General features: G+C 35.6%; 1 long non-coding RNA gene across 1 annotated transcript; it reads right to left on the bottom strand.

Moving 5' to 3' along the window:
• Window positions 1-4,864: 4,864 nt before the first annotated feature.
• Window positions 4,865-19,663, bottom strand: LOC128636990 (uncharacterized). Its single transcript, XR_008398885.1, has 3 exons — window positions 19,596-19,663; window positions 8,358-8,454; window positions 4,865-5,067 (listed from the first exon to the last, which is right to left on the bottom strand). It is a non-coding gene; the product is annotated as an uncharacterized LOC128636990 (long non-coding RNA).
• Between the last annotated feature and the right edge of the window lie 212 nt (window positions 19,664-19,875).

Genomic DNA, 19,875 nt, shown 5'->3' with positions numbered 1-19,875 from the left:
ACAGTGATCCCACAACAACATATAGTAAAATTCTTAAAAATCTAATACTGGATGGCCTCAATAAGGGAGTCCTAAACAAGAAGGAAAAACAATATATTTTACCAGACCACCCAAGCATTCCATTCTATTATCACCTACCAAAAATCCATAAAAACCAGACTTCACCCCCAGGTAGACCCATTATCTCAGGGATTAACAGTTTAACAGACCATCTATCAGAGTATATTGATCTTTTACTACAAAAATATGTCAATAAATTACCGTCTTACATTCGAGACACTACAGATCTATTAAACAAGCTTCAGAATGTCAAGAGAGGAGAACAGTATTTTTGGTTGAGTTGTGATGTGGGGGCCCTTTACTCTAATATATATCACATTCTAGGGGTTGATGCAATAAGGGAATATCTCAATAATGACATTTATCTTCCCTCAGTACAACAAGATTTTATCATCACTTTCATCACTAGTATAGAATACATATTATCACAAATTTCAATTTCTGGATAATTACTATCTTCAAATCAAGGGGACGGCCATGGGTACCAGGTTTACCCCCAGTTTTGCCAACCTTTTTATGGGTGTCTTTGAAGACCGATACATTTACAATTCCAACTGGGCGGCAAACCTGGTATTCTATAGCCGTTACATTGATGACCTCATCTTTATATGGAAGGGAACCACAGATGAAGCTATACTATTCACTAGTCACATAATCTACAGGCCGAACAAATTGAATTTTTAGATGTCTGTCTCGGATGGAATGAAGTGGGGGATGTTGTGTCTTCCACTTACTTCAAGGAGGTGGATAGTAATAACTTCCTCCATTTCTCCAGCAACCATCTCAATGGTTGGAAGACCAACATCCCCTACAGTCAGTTTAGACGAATCAGAAGGAACTGTAGCACATTGACACTGTATGACAAACAATCAGAGGTCTTAATTACCAGATTTATGGAAAAGGGATACCCCAATGAGCTCATTAAAGACAGTTTTCTTAAGGCAAGGGGAAAAGATAGAAACACCATCTTAGCTCCCCGTTCAGATAGTCCCAATGAATTAGGAATGGCCCATTTGAAAGACCCTCTTTTCATAACCCAGTATAACTCTGAACATTCCCATATTAAAAAAATCTTAAAGAGACATTGGCCGATAATATTAAAAGATCCAATTCTCAAAAATATTATTGGCAAGACCCCATGGACGGTGTTTCGGAGAGCGCCAACTTTAAAGCAAAAATTGGCCCCAAGCAAAATAGTACTATCAAAAAGAAATGGTTTACATACTGCCAAATCTCCCATAACTAGAAGAGAAAAATTAGGCACATTTAGATGTAATAAATCAAGTCTCATGTGTAGTTACATCACACATGGCTGTACATCTATAAAAAGTCATACCACAGGAGAAATATTACACATCAAGAAAAGAATAGATTGTAGTATGGATTATATTATTTACGTTCTGACCTGCAGATGTGGCCTACAATACTTGGGCCGCACCTGCAGGAAGATACGTACAAGGTGGAGTGAACACTTGAGAAATATCAAAAAGAGATCACTTAAACATAGTATTTCCCGACACAGCACAATCCAACACCATGGACACCACCACACCTTTGTCATCACTCCCCTTGAACATATTCCCAATCAAATAGGGTTCAATAGATACACTCGCCTGCGCCAGAGGGAAACATACTGGATATTCAAATTCCAGTCTTTGTTTCCCTCTGGCCTGAACGAGGTATTAGATCTGGCGGCCTTTTAAACAATAGTTTCCTTAACTTGTTTAAAAAAAATTCCACACCCGAATTACAGGTGTGGTTGTTTCATTATTATTAATATATATGTACACAAAACTCAGTTTTATTTTTATTATTTATTTTTATATATATATATTTATTTATTTATTTTTTTCTCATATAGAGGACACTTAGAGTTAGGAATCACTTTAGTATTAGTATTTTTTAGTTACAGTTTTAATCTTTAGTGAACAAGTATTTTCTTTGAATTTATAAATAGATTATCTTGACACATTTTTATCACATTAGATGGTCTAATCACCTTTATATTACTGTCACATTTAGTTGCAACATCACACTTTGAGACATATTATGTTATATTATACACCATATTAATATTCACCATATGCTACTTTATGCATTACTCCAAGATTTATCAACATAAATTTGATTTTCACGTATTTATATACTAGATTTTAGACTGTGTTTTGCTCCACAATCATGGTTTATTTTGATATTTATTATGTGTGATTTTTATCACATTTTGGGATCGAATATACTATGTAATTATAAAAATTATAAATTTATCTAAAGAAATCGGAACACTAGGGCACTATTTATAATACAGTGCATAACATTTAGTTGAGCCAAGTCAATATTGGGTTAATGTTTCGCTGTAAATTTCATATATGCTGCTTTTTTTCACATATAGAGGACACTTAGAGTTAGGAATCACTTTAGTATTAGTATTTTTTAGTTACAGTTTTAATCTTTAGTGAATAAGTATTTTCTTTGAATTTATAAATTGATTATCGACACATTTTTATCACATTAGATGGTCTAATCACCTTTATATTACTGTCACATTTAGTTGCAACATCACACTTTGAGACATATTATGTTATATTATACACCATATTAATATTCACCATATGCTACTTTATGCATTACTCCAAGATTTATCAACATAAATTTGATTTTTTTTCGTATTTATATACTAGATTTTAGACTGTGTTTTGCTCCACAATCGTGGTTTATTTTGATATTTATTATGTGTGATTTTTATCACATTTTGGGATCGAATATACTATGTAATTATAAAAATTACAAATTTATCTAAAGAAATCGGAACACTAGGGCACTATTTATAATACAGTGCATACCATTTAGTTGAGCCAAGTCAATATTGGGTTAATGTTTCGCTGTAAATTTCATATATGCTGCTTGTGGAGTGCAGCATTGGTAAAATTACCGTAGTATAGAAACCCCCATTAATACCTATAAAGTACAACGTTAGGACATATTATTAAGAGAACAGATTATTTTGTAAAAAGTTTCTGGCTATGAATATTTCTAGATATAGGAAAAAAACCCCACAGAGGTTAAAATTCATATGCACCCCTGCCAATTAATATAGGGAATTAATATAGGGAAATATTACTGATAGATGAGCCATATAACATATATAGTATAGGAATAGACTATCACTGTTGGGAGCCCAGATAGCAAGGATAACTTGCCACAAACTTGTAGCTAACTTTTGCTGTAAGTCACTATAACTTGCTGCAAGTTTTCACTGGCAAGTGTGTTTACTTGCATCATAATTGCAGCAAAAGTTCTAGTTGACACTTTTTCAACTTGCAGCAAGTTTACCTGGCAAGTCTCTAGCAAGAGCATTTCTGGCAAGTCAACTGCAAGAGCTCTGCAAGTTTGTAGCCAATTTTGGCAAGTCAACTACAAGAGCTTTGCAAGTCTATTGTCAATTTCTGGCAAGTCAACTGCAAGAGCTCTGCAAGTTTGTTGTCAATTTCTGGCAAGTCAACTGCAAGAGCTCTGCAAGTGTCTAGTCAATTTCTGACAAGTCAATAGCAAGAGCTCTGCAAGTCTGCTGCAAATTTCTGACAAGTCAACAGCAATAGCCCTTCAAATCTGCAGCAAATTTCTCACAATTTAACAGCAAGAGCCCTTTAAGTCTACTGCAAAAGCTCTGCAAGTCTGTTACAAATCTCTAACAAGTCAACTGCAAATATTTAGCATATCTCTGGCACATATATCACAATTAAGAGCAGTGTCTGCCACAAGAGCACTACAAATGTACTATTATTTACATCAATCATAATAACAAATTAATAATAAAATGTTTTTTTCCTGCAAAAGTTTATCTATGTAAGTTGTTTGTATGAATTTAATTGATCTTAAAGTTGTATCCATGCATTATCTGAGGTAATATATATTCATATATAAAACTAATATTATGACAGGTAATATATTAAAGGGACACTAAACCCACATTTTTTCTTTCATGATTCAGACAAAGCATGCAATTTTAAGCAATTTTCTAGCTTACTCCTATTATCAATTTTTTTTCCGTTTTCTTCCTATTTTTATTCGAAAAAGCAGGAAAGTAAGTTCAAGAGACCATTTTTGGTTCAGCACAAGGGTATCGCTTGCTGATTGGTGGCTAAATGTAGCTACCAATATGTAAGCGCTACCCAGGTGCTAAAACAAAAATGGGCCAGCTCCTAATCTTACATTTCTGCTTTTTCAAATAAAGATAGCAAGAGAACGAAGAAAAAATGATAATAGGAGTACATTAGAAAATAGCATGCTCTATCTGAATCATAAAAGCAAAACAATGGGTTTAGTATCCCTTTAAGTTGAATAATTGATGTATTCTTATATTAGAGTTATATTATAACACTAATATCATTATCTCAGGTACAGTATGGCCCCTTTTTACAGCACACCCCTTTAAGGCATTCCACTTATAAATCAGTCTTCAGTTCTGCCCATCGTTATTATGTTTCATGTTTTTACCTCCCTTTCAGTCTTTTTTGGCCGTCATTTTAATTGATAATTTTCTTTATGAATATTTGTTTTATAGATCTCTCCATATCTGTGCAGATATAAAAAATAATTATTGTATATAACTAACTGCAATTGTTACCAGAAGTTAAACTAGTTAAATCATATTTATTTTTTATATTTTACTGATTTTAATAAAATTAGCATTTGCGTGTCTGGTAAATATGATCTGTTAACCTCAATACTGTATGAAGATAAAAATATTCACCAAAAAATCCTTTAGAAATGACTCCATAAAAACAACAGCATTGACTCTTACAAAAATAATTTAAAGTTTTATTAGGCTTCAAATTTTCCAGGTATTAAAACATTTTAAATATGACATTGTAATAAACCAGAGAATAACTTATAGTATAGGCCTAGGGTACAGGTATAATGCAGATGCACAATAATGTTGACAGAAAAACAAAAATATAATATGATGTCCATCTGTATCTGTTCTATGATCTTGAATTTGGCACCGGCCTGTAAAAATAAAAACAAATATTACATAAACATGGGCATTCTGTGCTAATTGCTTAGTCTACAGCAGAACTTTAATTTGTAGAACTAAAAAAGTAAATCTGACAAAAAAATAACATGCCTTTATTTCAACTTCAAGGTTGTGATGAATACTAAAAAAGAATTGTATTTTTAACTTCCATAAATTCTCATGTCAATGCAATTTCCATCTAGATATTAACATATTTGGCCACGTTCCTTCCTAATCAAACAGATCACTACCTGCCAATGGGATGCTTAGAACCTATACTTTAACCCCTTAAAGACTAGCAACGTACCCTGTACATCACTCGGCTTTGAATAGGGAAGTGCTATTAAATGCGGTCTCGCCGCCAGTGTTGAGGCCACACTATTTACGATGACAAGAAGGGAGGGTATAATAGCGCAGTACCGCCACTTGTGGCGGGACACGTGCTATTTAAAAAAATATAACCCTTAATGAGCGGCAACATACATGGTACATCTCAGTCGTTAAAGGGTTACTATATTGAGACTTTTTTTCCTTAAGATATTTATATTTTACTTCTCTAGAAATCAATGTGCACTATTTGATACCCTATGTTGCAATTTAAATTTTTGGTTGTGTTCCTAGACTTTTGGAGATAAAAGAGGGAAAGTCATGTGCAGTTTATTTCCTTTTCAATTGTGTTTTTTTCCTTTTACAAAATATTAAGTAATATGCTATCTAGATGTGTCATATTCTAAATCTTCCTATCCCCACTTCCCTTCCCAAAGGAAAATGATATAACAGAGTAGCATTTAGTAAGACAGTATTCTATTTACTTCTGTGATACTCCCATGCTGTGTGAGGCGCTGCACTGCTTGCTTATTTAAAGGCTTGTGAATATGATAGTGAAAGACAGCACCTATTTTCCTTTTTTGGGGCACGGGAAAAGGGTTAGCCAGACCCCAATATATATCCAAGAAAAAGTATTTTTCCAGCCACCAGTTAAACTTTAAAAAGGTCTTTTTAAAGTTTAACTGGTGGCTGGAAAAATACTTTTTCTTGCTTATTTAAAGGGACATTAAACACTAAGAGCCAGATTACAAGTGAAGTGCTAAATATTGCTTGCGTGCAAGCAATATTAGTGCTCCATTGAGTAATACCAGCACCCGCTAATATTAGCTGGTATTACAACTCGAGTGTAAAATTACGCAAGCTCAGAATCTAAGTGCAGTGAAGGGGGTAAGTAGCTCAGCGATGCAGCAAATATAACACCCAACTCCGACCAACTTTACCCCCAAAATACTACCTAGTGCAAATATTTTATTAAAACATAAAAATAATAAAATTTTTATTTTTTTTATAAAATACACTACACTGTATTTTGGGGGCATTTGGGGCATATTTATAAAATTGACCAGAGATCTGATCTCTGGTTAATTTTATAAGCGCTAGTTGCTACCACAAGCATATAGTAGCAATAACCAGACACTTCTAATGGCTGGTTATTTATTGCGTGCCTGCAAAAGGGCACATTTGTCCACTTGCGGGCGCGCAATAAATTAGCGCTCCACTTATAATCTAGCCCTAAATAAATGCTAGATAGAATGAAGCATTGAAAGAAAAGGTTAGTCTGTGAATAACATGTAGATGTATTTTTTAAAGTTATATTTGGTGTTTAAACATTAACAAACTAAGTGTAAAGTTTTAGTGTCTATAAAACAATGGGCTCTTACTTAGGTTACATTATCTTCTGTGGCCAATTAGGGACAGTTATACATTTATCACTAGAGTGTGCAGCCAATGGCTGTGTGGAATATAACAGTGTTCTGCACTTCCATTTCTAACAGGAGCTGAAAAGCTCACAACTTCAGAATAGAATTACAGTAAAAGGGGACAAAATAAATAATGAAAGTATATATATATATATATATATATATATATATATATATATATATATATATATATATATATATATATATATATATATATATATATATATATATATACATACATACTTTCATTATTTATTTTGTCCCCTTTTCCTGTAATGTAAATTTACCTTTAATGTAAATTTAAGACTATTGACCCTGCACTACTGTGAGATTAACCCACACAAAGGCTTTAAACACACAATGGAAGTACTGATTGGTACCTGCAGAGCACTGCTGGTCCAGAGCAAAAACTGCCAACTGCTGCTTATCTAATCAGAAATACTAGTTGAATGACTAGCACTCATGATTGGATCAGCAGCACTTCCGCTCAGGATCAGCAGTGCTCTGTGGTTCCAAGCGGTACTTCTACTGTGTGTTTAATCCCTTTGTGGGTTAGTGCAGGGTTGATGGTCTTAAAATGAATTAAAACAAATTAGATCATGCATTTTTTTTACTAATATGCTGTTTTAAAGAAATTTATATTGTTTTATCTTAAGTTGCATGTTGCTGAAGCACTGAAAATTGTAAAGGGAGTTTCATTTATTGTTCCTGTGATAGGAGCATTCCTTTGTTTGAAGAATGTTTCTTTTTAGACAAGATTTATAATTCATTAACATTTTAATTGATATTAGTTGATAGTGCAATAAAAATCCTGTCACAAAGAAGCACCCCTATCAAAATAGAACATTCCTTTCAAAGGGTCAGCTCAATCCAAGCACAGAGAAAACTCCAACATGGCTGCTCTATTTATGATCATGGGAGGATCAGGGAAGTGAGTAAAACACTCCCCTGCTGTATCACATCCATATAAGCATGTTGTATAAACAGAAATAAAACACTCCCCTGCTGTATCACATCCATATAAGCATGTTGTATAAACAGAAATAAAACACTCCCCTGCTGTATCACATCCATATAAGCATGTTGTATAAACAGAAATAAAACACTCCCCTGCTGTATCACTTCCATATAAGCATGTTGTATAAACAGAAATAAAACACTCCCCTGCTGTATCACTTCCATATAAGCATGTTGTATAAACAGAAACAAACACTCCCCTGCTGTATCACATCCATATAAGCATGTTGTATAGACAGAAACAAACACTCCCCTGCTGTATCACATCCATATAAGCATGTTGTATAAACAGAAACAAACACTCCCCTGCTGTATCACATCCATATAAGCATGTTGTATAAACAGAAACAAACACTCCCCTGCTGTATCACATCCATATAAGCATGTTGTATAAACAGAAACAAACACTCCCCTGCTGTATCACATCCATATAAGCATGTTGTATAAAAAAAAAAAAACAATTATAAAAGAAATGACTCAGTGGGGTGATTTAAACAAGAAAAAACATAACTGCTTACCTGTGACCACAAACAATTCTTGTGTGGGATTGGCAATCCCCTATGCATCTTCTCATTTCATGGTCAGTAATGTCTTTATAGACCCTTTGACATGTTTCTGTAATAGAAAACAACATCAAATAAATGAGTATAAAGTTAGATATGCAAAATAATTAGATAAAGTCTGTTCAGCAATAGTCTGTCCCGTTACATGGGCATGATACACTTTGTGATTATAACATGAATTATTTAATTATAAATAATAAAACAACTTTGCATTATTACCAAAAACTAATTCAGGAAGATCTGTTTGAGTTAGAGATACCAAAAACTAATTCAGGAAGATCTGTTTGAGTTAGAGAAAAAAAGTAATACCAATACTGCCGCCCATAATCTATCCTTTAGAGAACGACAAGCGATAAAATCTCTTCAAGGTAACAAAGAGATTGTCATTAGAAGTGCTGATAAGGGCGGCAGTATTGTTATACAGAATAAAAAGGATTACTTTGATGAAACTATTAATCAACTCAGTGATACTAACACATATAGATTACTCCCAGGCAACCCCATTTTTGTATATAAAAAGAAATTACAGTCATTAATTATGGAAGGGGTAACATTGGATGTCTTCAAAGAGAAAGACATAAAAAATCTAATTCCCGAACATCCCCTTACTCCTATTTTCTACCATGTCCCCAAGATTCATAAGGACCCCATCTCCCCCCCAGGGAGACCCATTGTTTCAGGGGTGGGGTCCTTATTTGAGCCTTTGGGGGCATGGTTAGATGAAATACTACAACCGATTGCAAAAAAACAACTTTCCTATCTAAGAGACAGTGCAAAGCTAATTGAAATCATGGACACTGTCTCTTGGAAAGAGAATTACACATGGGTGGTAATTGATGTATGCTCACTGTATACCAGTATCCCCCAAAATTTGGGGGTACAAGCAGTGGAATTTTTTCTCCAAAGAGAGATGGAATTAAATATTTACACTAAGCAATACATAGGAGATATGTTAAAATTCCTATTATCACACAATTATTTCTGGTTTGATGGCTGTTTTTATAATCAAGTATGTGGTACCACCATGGGGGCAAAGTTTGCCCCCGCCTTTGCAAACTTATTTGTCTCCTGGTGGGAGTTATCACATATCTACAACACTCAAAATCCATGGCTTGAGAATATCTTAATATATACTCGCTATATTGACGATTTGTTGCTCATTGTCAAAAAACCTCTAAATGATATAGAATTTAATAACTTTATAGAATACATCAACACTAATCCATTCAATTTACGATTTACAGGAATATACAACACACAAAGAGTAAATTATTTAGATCTAACATTGGAGATAGTTGAAAACTGTATTGTCACCAGTACCTATCGCAAGGAGGCTGCAGGTAACACGATACTCTATGCAACGTCACAACATCCTACACATTTGATAAAGTCCATTCCACGTAGTCAATTCATTAGGTTACGAAGAAATACTAAATCAGACGATATCTATGACACACAATCACTTGAGTTGAAGAATAGACTTACTAGTAGAGGATACAATGTCAATAGTCTTGAAAAATGTAGGAAGGAAATCAGAAAATATAACACAGATACTAACATGCATAAGAATAAGGCAAAAAAGAGAGAATCTAACTTTAAAGAAGCAATTGTTTTCACCACAGCATATTCCAAACAGTACAATGATATTGTAAAAATTATGCAAAAACATGCACATATACTTTCAGGAGATGATATCCTCAGACCCTTTATCAACAATATCAAATATGTTCCCAAAAGATCAAAAACCCTAGGACAGGCCATATCACCTAGCCTAGTCACTAGAAATAAAAGAAAGAAACACAACTGGCTTACACAAAAAGGAAATTACAAATGTGGTAGTCGAAACTGTAATATGTGTTCACATATTCAGGAAGGGAACACATTTATTAGCACTAATACAGGGACAGAATACAGTATAGATTTTTATGCCAATTGCAGCACCACTTTTGTGGTATATCTCCTTACATGCAATATCTGTAAATTACAATATACAGGTCAAACTTCTAGAGAAGTGAGAAAGCGTTATAACGAACACGCCAGAGATATCAAAAATTATAACAAAGACTCTGCTGTAGCGAACCATTTTAATAGCTTACACTTTTCTAATGAGGCTAATATCACTATTAAAATAATTGACATTGTAAATCTATCTATCAGAGGGGGTAACAAATTTAAGTCCCTAGAAAGAAAAGAACTCTTCTGGATGCTAAAATTGCAAACACGCTTTCCTAAAGGAATGAATCGTGAATGCGATATTAACTTTTTCATTGATAATTAAAGCAATAAATAAAATACACTATGTATTGCCTTTGTATTTTCCTAGTATCTAACGCTTTACCTAGTGTCATTCTTTTCTTTTCATACCCCAAAATATATAATCTTGTATTTAGAATTGGTTTATTACTTTCTAGGGTCTATATGAATTGTACATTTAACATATATGTCATCACCAGTTTAGCATATCTTTAAGTCCATGTTTTATATTAATTTATAACCCTAAAATCCATAACAGGATTATTATTTAACATTGGTTATTAGACACTGTGTATTCAATATTCATGCCACCATTAGTTTAGCATATCTCTAAGTTTATGTTTTACATTTACTTATAATTTGAAAAACTATAATAGGACAATTACTTAATATTGTTCTCTATCTTGCATAACAGTAATTTTGCCCAATTGTAACAGATAAGGTTACAAGGTATATGTAACTATGGTTCAGCTCCTATAAACTTTGTATTATACATGAATAGAACAATATTTTTCTAATGCCACTTATGACATTGTACAAAGATCGCCAACAGTCTCTGTTTCATGTCTCTCCCATTAAAACACTAACTGATATTGAGTGTAACACTGTTTATAATAACAATAATCTGAGAATTTCGTTCTTTGTTTTTAACCTTTCCAACAGAGACTAGGCGTGACTTGTCTTTGAGGGATTAACAGTAGTTTATGTCCCAATCAATAGTAACGGACATCAGCTGAATTTTCAGACACTAGTTTTCCCTTTAAAAGGCGAGTCTAGCCTCCTCTCTGCATGTCTATGAATAAGAGTACAGTCCGTACTCGAAACTAGTCAGACAATTTTCTATGTCTATTTTTCTTCCCAGCCTTGCCTTTGTCGATTTTTGTACCTTTTTCTCATGTCTTTACAGCGGTTGTAGCTGTTCAATTTTTTAATGGCTTTTCAAATAAAGACTCATTGTTTTTAAGTTATCCACAGTAGTGCCTGCATCTTCTCTTTTTCCTATAACTTTGCATTATACTTTCATTATTTTGCCCGCTTTGCCTGTAATGTAATGGTCTATGCAAAAGTTTTCCAGTGGCCAAATTTCACCACCATTTTCCTTATTTGGAGGAGCTAATCCTGATGTACTTCATGTGACAGTCACTCTAGTCACATCCTACTGTCAGTAGGCTTTTCCTCGTTTTATGTATGTTATCACAAAGTCACATCATACTGTCAGTATGCCTTTCCTTGTTTTGTTAGCACAAAGTCCATGCTAAAGCCAATTAGAAAGATATACAGACTATTGTTAATCATTTGAGGTCTGAAGCCTGCATTACCAATTTTCAGCATAGTAAAAGCCCATATTATTCAGAGTTAAAGGGACATGAAACCCAATGTTTTTTTCTTTCGTTATTTAGAAAGAGCATGTCATTTTAAACCACTTTCGAATTTACTTATTTTACCTAATTTGCTTCATTTTCTTGATATCACTTGCTGAAAAGCATATCTAGATATGCTCAGTAGCTGCTGATTGGTTGCTGCACATAGAGGCCTTGTGTGATTAGCTCACACATGTGCATTGCTATTTCTTCAACAAAGGCTATCTAAAGAATTAAGCAAATTAGATAATAGAAGTAAATTGGAAAGTTGTTTAAAATTGCATGCCCTATCTGAATCATGAAAGTTTAATTTCGAATAGATTGTCCCTTTAAAGGGACATGAAACCCATCATTTTTCTTTCATAATTAAAATAGAGCAGGATTCTTCAAACCATGGGTCGGGACCCATTACTGGGTCACAACACCATGTGTACTGGGTCCCGACTTGTGTGTGTGTGTTGTAGGAGTGTGTGTGGTGTATTGTATGAGATTGTGTGTGTGCTGTGCATGTGTTGTGTATGAGAGTGTGTGTGTGTTGTATTAGTGTGTGTGTTATATGAGAGAGTGTGTGGTATGTGTGCTGTATGAGTGTGTGTGGTATGCGTGTGTTATGAAAGTGTGTGTGTTGTAAGAGTGTATGGGGTGAGTGTGCATTATATGAAAGTGTGTGTGTGTTTTATGATAGTGTATGTGGTATGTGTGTTATATGAAAGTGTGTGTGTTGTATGAAAGTGTGTGTGGTATGTGTGTTACATGAAAATGTGTGTTGTATGAGAGTGTGTGGTGTGTGTGTTGTATGAGAGTTTGTGTGTGGTATGCGTGTTATGAAAGTGTGTGTGTATGTGTGTGTTGTAAGAGTGTATGGGGTGAGTGTGTGTTATATGAAAGTGTGTGTGTTGTATGAGAGTGTGTGTGGTATGTGTGTTATATGAAAGTGTGTGTGTTGTGTGAGAGTGTGTGGTATGTGTGTTACATGGAAATGTGTGTTGTACGAGAGTGTGTGGTGTGTGTGTTGTATGAGAGTGTGTGTGTTATTACGTTTTACAACGCTTTCATATTTGACTATAATCAGGAATAAAGCATGCACATACTTTAGTTTCTTTGCCAAAAATGGCAGCTATCATGTTATTTATTTCTTACAAAATTATTTCAAGACCAAGTATAAAAATTGGGTCCTAAAGGTATGTGGTATCATGGCACTGGGTCTTGGGGGGAAAAGTTTGAAGAACCCTGAAACAGAGCATACAATTTTAAACAACTTTCCACTTTACATCTATTATTTAATTTGCTTAATTCTCTTGATATCCTTTTTTGAAGAAGCAGCAATGCACTACTGGGAGCTATTAAATTCATTGGGTGAGCAAATAACGTGAAGTATACATGTGCAGCCACCAATCAGCAGCTACTGAACATACTTAGGTATCCTTTTCTATAAAGAATACCAAGAGAACAAAACAAATTAGATAATAGAAGTAAATTGTAAAGAAAATTTATGCTTACCTGATAAATGTATTTCTTTTTTGACACAATGAGTCCACGGATCATCTTAATTACTAATGGGATATTCACCTCCTGGTCAGCAGGAGGCGGCAAAGAGCACCACAGCAGAGCTGTTAAATAGCTCCTCCTTTCCCTCCCACTCCAATCATTCAACCGAAGTTAAGGATAGAAAGGAAAAACCAACCATGAGTAGCCCTTGGATTCACACCAATAGAGATATTTACGCCAAATCTTATGGTAAACCTTTCTAGTTACAGGCTTACGAGTCTGAATCATGGTCTCGTAAAACCCCCGCTTGGATAAAATTTAGCGTTCAATCTCCAAGCAGTGAGCTTCAGAGAAACTAGATTTGGGTGAAGAAAGGGCCCCTGAATTAGAAGGTCCTTCCTCAACAGAAGTCTCCAAGGTGGCAGCGATGCCTACTCCACCAGATCTGCATACCAAATCCTGCGAGGCCAAGCTGGAGCTATGAGGATCACAGATGCCCTCTCCTGTTTGATTAGAGCAATGACCCGAGGAAGAAGAGCAAACGGAGGAAATAGGTATGCTAGACTGAAGGTCCAAGGGACCACCAGAGCATCTATCAGCTCCGCCTGGGGGTCCCTGGACCTCGACCCGTATCTCGGGAGCTTGGCATTTAAGAGCCTTTATTCTATCTGTGATCTCATCCAAAGAAGTTTCTGTCCTGAGAGCCTCAGACAGTGCATCAAACCAATACACTGCCGCACTAGTGACGGTAGCAATACACACAGCTGGTTGTCATTGCAGGCCCTGGTGTACAGTATGAGTAAACCCTCTAACTTTTTGTCCATAGGATCTTTGAAGGTACAACTATCCTCTATGGGAATAGTAGTTCTCTTAGCTAAGGTAGAAATGGCCCCTTCCACCTTAGGCACTGTTTGCCAAGCCTCTTTGTTAGAGTCGGCTATGGGAAACATCTTCTTAAAAATAGGAGAGGGAGAAAAAGGTATGGCCGGTCTCTCCCATTCCTTAGCAATTATTTCATAAGCTCGGTCAGGGAGCGGAAACACGTCTGTCAAGGAAGCAACCTCGAAATATTTGTTCAGCTTACTAGACTTCTTAGGAACAACCACTACCGTGGAGTCACTGTCATCCAAAGTAACTAAAACCTCCCTAAGTAACAGACGGAGGTGTTCTAGCTTAAACCTAAAAGATACAACCTCAGAATCAGCCAGAGGAATTACACTTTCTGAATCTGAAATTTCTCCTTCAGATGCTACAGCGGTATCCTCCTCTTCGGTATTCTGGGAGGGCACCTCCGAAATTGCAACAATTGCATCAGAAACCTCGCTTACTAAATGTCTGATTTTCCTTTTTACGCTTTCCCTGCCACATTGGAAAAGCAGACAACGCATCATGAGAGAAGCTATGTCTTTTAAGGTAACTCCAGCGGGAGCTAGAGCAGAAGTGCAGGGCGCTGCTTGTGAGGGAGGTAACATTTGGGACGCTTGGGGAGAAAGCTGCGGCATATTTTGAACCTCGTCATAAGACTCTTGGACAGTATCGGCTTTAGAAAAATTTTGCTCAGAAAAAATATTTTCCCTATAATTTAAAGTCCTCTCAATACATGAGGGACAGAAAGGGATTGGTGGTTCCACATTTGCATCAAAACACAAGGAGCAAGTGACATCTTGCAAGTCTCCTTGGTCCATACTGTTCACAATGAGTAAATTAATAAATAAAAAACCTCAAAAATGAATTAAAAATTTTGTAATGAAAATATGTTACTGTGTCTTTAAATTTAAACAGGTAACTTTTTTACCCAACTATGTCAATTATGAAAATATCACAATTTGAACACTACAGACACCTTTACACCTCAGTAACCCTGCTGAGGTGCCTATCTGACTGCTAAACAGGAGTCAATGTCCCTTTTCTTGTGGTGCAGGAACGATCCGGACCTCAGCAATAAGAATAGTGCCAACGGATAATGCTAGAAACGCCTGCTTTACTGGAAACCATGCATTTCTAGTGACACGCTACTGAACTGAAGCCCATCGTGGGCGTTACTATATGCACCTCATCTCCCGATCGGCCTGTTTGCTAAGTAAAGCCGTCGGGAGATACAAACCACCAGAGCAAATAAAAAAGCTTTACTCCCAGCCCCAGTGCCTGCAGATATGGCTGTCTAAAATCCTCTCCAGTCTAGGAGAGTCTGTAGTCCCCAAACATAAAGCGCCCCTTTCTGTATGAGCCTTATATGTTCATTTTTCCAATAAATGTTCACACCTTTATCTCTGAGATGCTTTGTTTCCTTGGCCCCAGAATAAAAAAGCAGCACTTACCTCGTATCTGCCTGACAGCAAGGCAGCTCACAGGTTGAGAGGTCCTATCCCTCACATCAACCTGTGGAGAAATAAAAGTCTGAGTAAATTACATGGGAGGCGCAGTGATAATTATGTCCCACAAGTTCCCATTGCTCTAAAGCCACCACTGCTCTACTGAAGAGACTGATATGGACTACGGCTACACTCTAGGACAAAGTAGCACAATCTTGCACTACTTTAAAAATAATAAACTCTTGATTGAAGAATTTTATCTAACAACTCACATTACCACTTCCTAGCACTAACGTAGGCAAAGAGAATGACTGGAGTGGGAGGGAAGGGAGGAGCTTTTTAACAGCTTTGCTGTGGAGCTCTTTGCCGCCTCCTGCTGACCAGGAGGTGAATATCCTATTAGTAATTAAAGTGAAGGTAAAGTCAAACGCCTTATTATAAATAATTAGAGATATGATGGCAAATAAATGTAACTTTCATTCATCATTTTTTTATAAAACATAAATTACCTGTGATATCTAATCTTTTTCTCATCTAATCGGCTTTCCGAAAAACAACCCGTAATTTTTATTTTTTTTCTAAATTACTATCATGTGCTTGAGAGATCCAATTGATTTTCTGGCCGTTAGGCGGCCGTCAAATTTCGTCATAAACATTGCGGTTTACATGCGCATGCGTGACAATTTCTCCTCCTCAATTTGCAAGCGAGCGCGTCCTCGTTTCGCGCATGCGCGATTGCAAAATTCTCTTTGTTGTCAGATATAGTATTGAATGAATCGCGCAATTCATTCAATACTATGTTGCCAAGTTTTTTCGCATGCGCAGTAGAGCTAAACAGACCGGATCAACGCCTGCGCAAAGATCACTGTTAATCCGTGCTCGATGTGCACGAGTATACGAAACAGAGTGTCATAAACCAGGAAATGGAGCGTGGGAGGAGATTATTCAAGGAACGGTAGGAAAAATACAATTATAAATAGAACAACATAGATCATTTTTTATTAAAAAATAACCTAGCGACTGCATTTGGGGTATTAACAGGAACATAAAAACGATTGCTGGTTAAAAAAACTTTACCTTCACTTTAAGATGATCCGTGGACTCATCGTGTCATGAAAAAGAGAAATCGTTTAACCCCTTGAGTGCTAACAACGGCTCTGAGCTGTCAAAGGTTTCCCACTCTGGTGCTAACAACGGCTCAGAGCCGTCGCTAGCACTCTCCCACCTTGAGGGAGATCTGGGGGCTCCCACCCGCTCCTACCCCGGCGATTGGGCCTGCATAGTGACAGGCATCACCGGGGCTTCACGTTATGCATGGTGATGTCACACACAATGACTTGATGACGTCACCGTGCAACTTTATTTAACATTAACAATGTTAAATATCGAAGCAGGGGGCATGCTGCTTAGAAGCCTGTATCTCAGGCATTTAAGCAGCTACAGACCCCCAAGACCCACTGTTGGAAATGTTATCGTCTAACCTTTCCAACAGTGTAAGTCTTGGGGATCTGAAAAAAAAAGGAAAAAAATAAATATATATTTTAAAAAATATAAAACAAAAAAAAAAAAAAAAACTAAAAAAGCTTAGCACCAAGGTGGGAAAGTGCTTAGCACTGAAGGGTTAAAATCTCATGCTCTATACTGAATCATGAAAGACAGAAAAACCTTGGGTTTCATGCCCCTTTAAATTATAGTAAATGGTGCAAAATAAAAAGTATATTGCAAAGTTGCATAACTAAACATTTTATATTGTGATCTCAATGTGTGTTATGCCCCTTTAAAGCATATATGTCTATATGTGTGTACATATATATTAAAGTGATGGTAAATCCTAGCGTTTGTGAAATGCTAGGATTTACAATTGGAACAAATAAAGGGGACTTTCATTCATGACGTATAAAATACTTCATGCTGAAAGCTCCTTTTTTTGTTTGCAGCGTTTGCCGCACTGAGCTGCTAAGGCAACCTACGGCAGAACGGTATTTGACTGAGGTGACGTTTCCACCTCTTAGCCAATAGCCTTGCAGGAAATTTGAGGCCTGTCACTTTAATGTTTTTATATGTGTATATATGACTGTAAATACATATATACACATATAAATACAATAATATATATGTATACATATTTTTATATACATATTTTTATATATATATATATATATATATATATATATATATATATATATATATATATATATATATATATATATATATATATACATACATACATACATACATACATACATACAAAAACATCTTTAGCAATGTATGTGTCTCAATGTCAAAGCCATTTGCCTGCCTTTTTTTTCTAGCACCCGAGATCTCATATCTTTTGAACCCTTAAAAGGTTTTTTGTGCAATATTTTTTTTAAATAATTTTTTATTAGACTTTCGGCTAGATTGCGAGTTTTGCTTTATGAGTATAACGCTGCTTTTTCACTATCGCTGCTATTACGAGTCTTGTAAGTACAGCTGTACCGCACACTTTTTTGGCCTTCACACAACGTAACTACAACACCTTTCAAAAAGTCATTTTTCAATGGGATTTCCATAGAAGTTGTTTGTATTTTATTTTTTTATTACAGGCAAAAGAGCTGATTTATTTGGGCAATGTCCCGCAAAAGGCCCTTTTAAGGGCTATTGGCAGTTTAGTTTAGGCTAGAGGTTTTTTATTTGGGAGGGGGGCTTTTTTATTTTGATAGGGCTATTAGATTAGGTGTAATTAGTTTAAATATTTGATCATTTATTTTTTTATTTTGTGTAATTTAGTGTTTATTTTTTTGTAATTTAGTTAATTGTATTTAATTAATGTAATTTATTTAATTTTAGTGTAATGTTAGGTGTTAGTGTGAGGCAGATTAAGTTTTATTTTACAGGTAAATTTATTTTTTATTTATTTTAACTAGATAGTTAGTAAATAGTTAATAACTATTTACTAACTAGTCTACCTAGTTAAAATAAATACAAACTTAGCTGTTAAATAAAAATAAAACCTAAGCTAGCTACAATGTAACTATTAGTTATATTGCAGCAAGCTTAGGGTTTATTTTATAGGTAAGTATTTAGTTTTAAATAGGAATTATTTAGTTAATGATAGTAATTTTTATTTAGATTTATTTTAATTATATGAAAGGTTTAGGCGTTAATATATTTATTTAGTATTAGTGATGTGGGAGGCCAGAGGTTTAGGGGTTAATAACTTTAGTATAGTGGCGGTGACGTTGGGGGTGGCAGATTAGGGGTTAATACATTTATGTAGGTGGCGGCGACGTTGGGGGCGGCAGATTAGGGGTTATTAAATTTATGTAGGTGGCGGTGACATTGGGGGCAGCAGATTAGGGGTTAATAAGTGTAGGTAGGTGGCAGCAACATTGGGAGCGGCAGATTAGGGGTTAAAAATTGTAATGTAGGTGTCGGGGGCAAAAGATTAGGGGTGTTTAGACTCTGGGTTTATGTTAGGGTGTTAGGAGTAAACATAGATTTTCTTTCCCCATAGGAATCAATGGGGCTGCGTTACGGAGTAATTGCAGGTGTTAGGCTTTTTTTTAAGCCGGCTCTCCCCATTGATGTCTCTGGGGAAATCGTGCACGAGCACATAAAACCAGCGCTGGTATGTGTGTGCAGTATGGAGCTCAACGCTGCCATATTGCCTGCTAACGGCCGGGTTTTTGCAAACCTGTAATAGCAGCGCTATTAAAGGTGAGCGGTGGAAATAACTTGCAAGTTAGTAGCGAGCCGCTCATAACGCAAAACTCGTAATCTGGTTGATGGTTATTTACCTGCTCTCATCCAAGGTAATCCAGAAAATCTGGCCTGTTGGGGAGGCCTGGGGACAGGTTTGAAAACCACTGCCCTAGATCAAAATAATTGGCAACTGATATTAAAGGGACTGTTAACAAGGATTATTTTTTAGGGAATAGGGATTTAATCTCAGTTTCTTGCTGCAAGTCTTTTAATTTACATTAAAGATTTTGATTACAGTAGAATCATTTCAAAAAGTAAATTAAAACATTTGCAGCAAGAAAATGAGATTAAAATCACTAATTACCTTAAAATATT

Source organism: Bombina bombina, chromosome 1 (genome assembly GCF_027579735.1).
Source record: "Bombina bombina isolate aBomBom1 chromosome 1, aBomBom1.pri, whole genome shotgun sequence".
Classification (NCBI taxonomy): Eukaryota; Metazoa; Chordata; class Amphibia; order Anura; family Bombinatoridae; genus Bombina; species Bombina bombina.
This window is presented reverse-complemented; position numbering and strand designations above follow the sequence as displayed.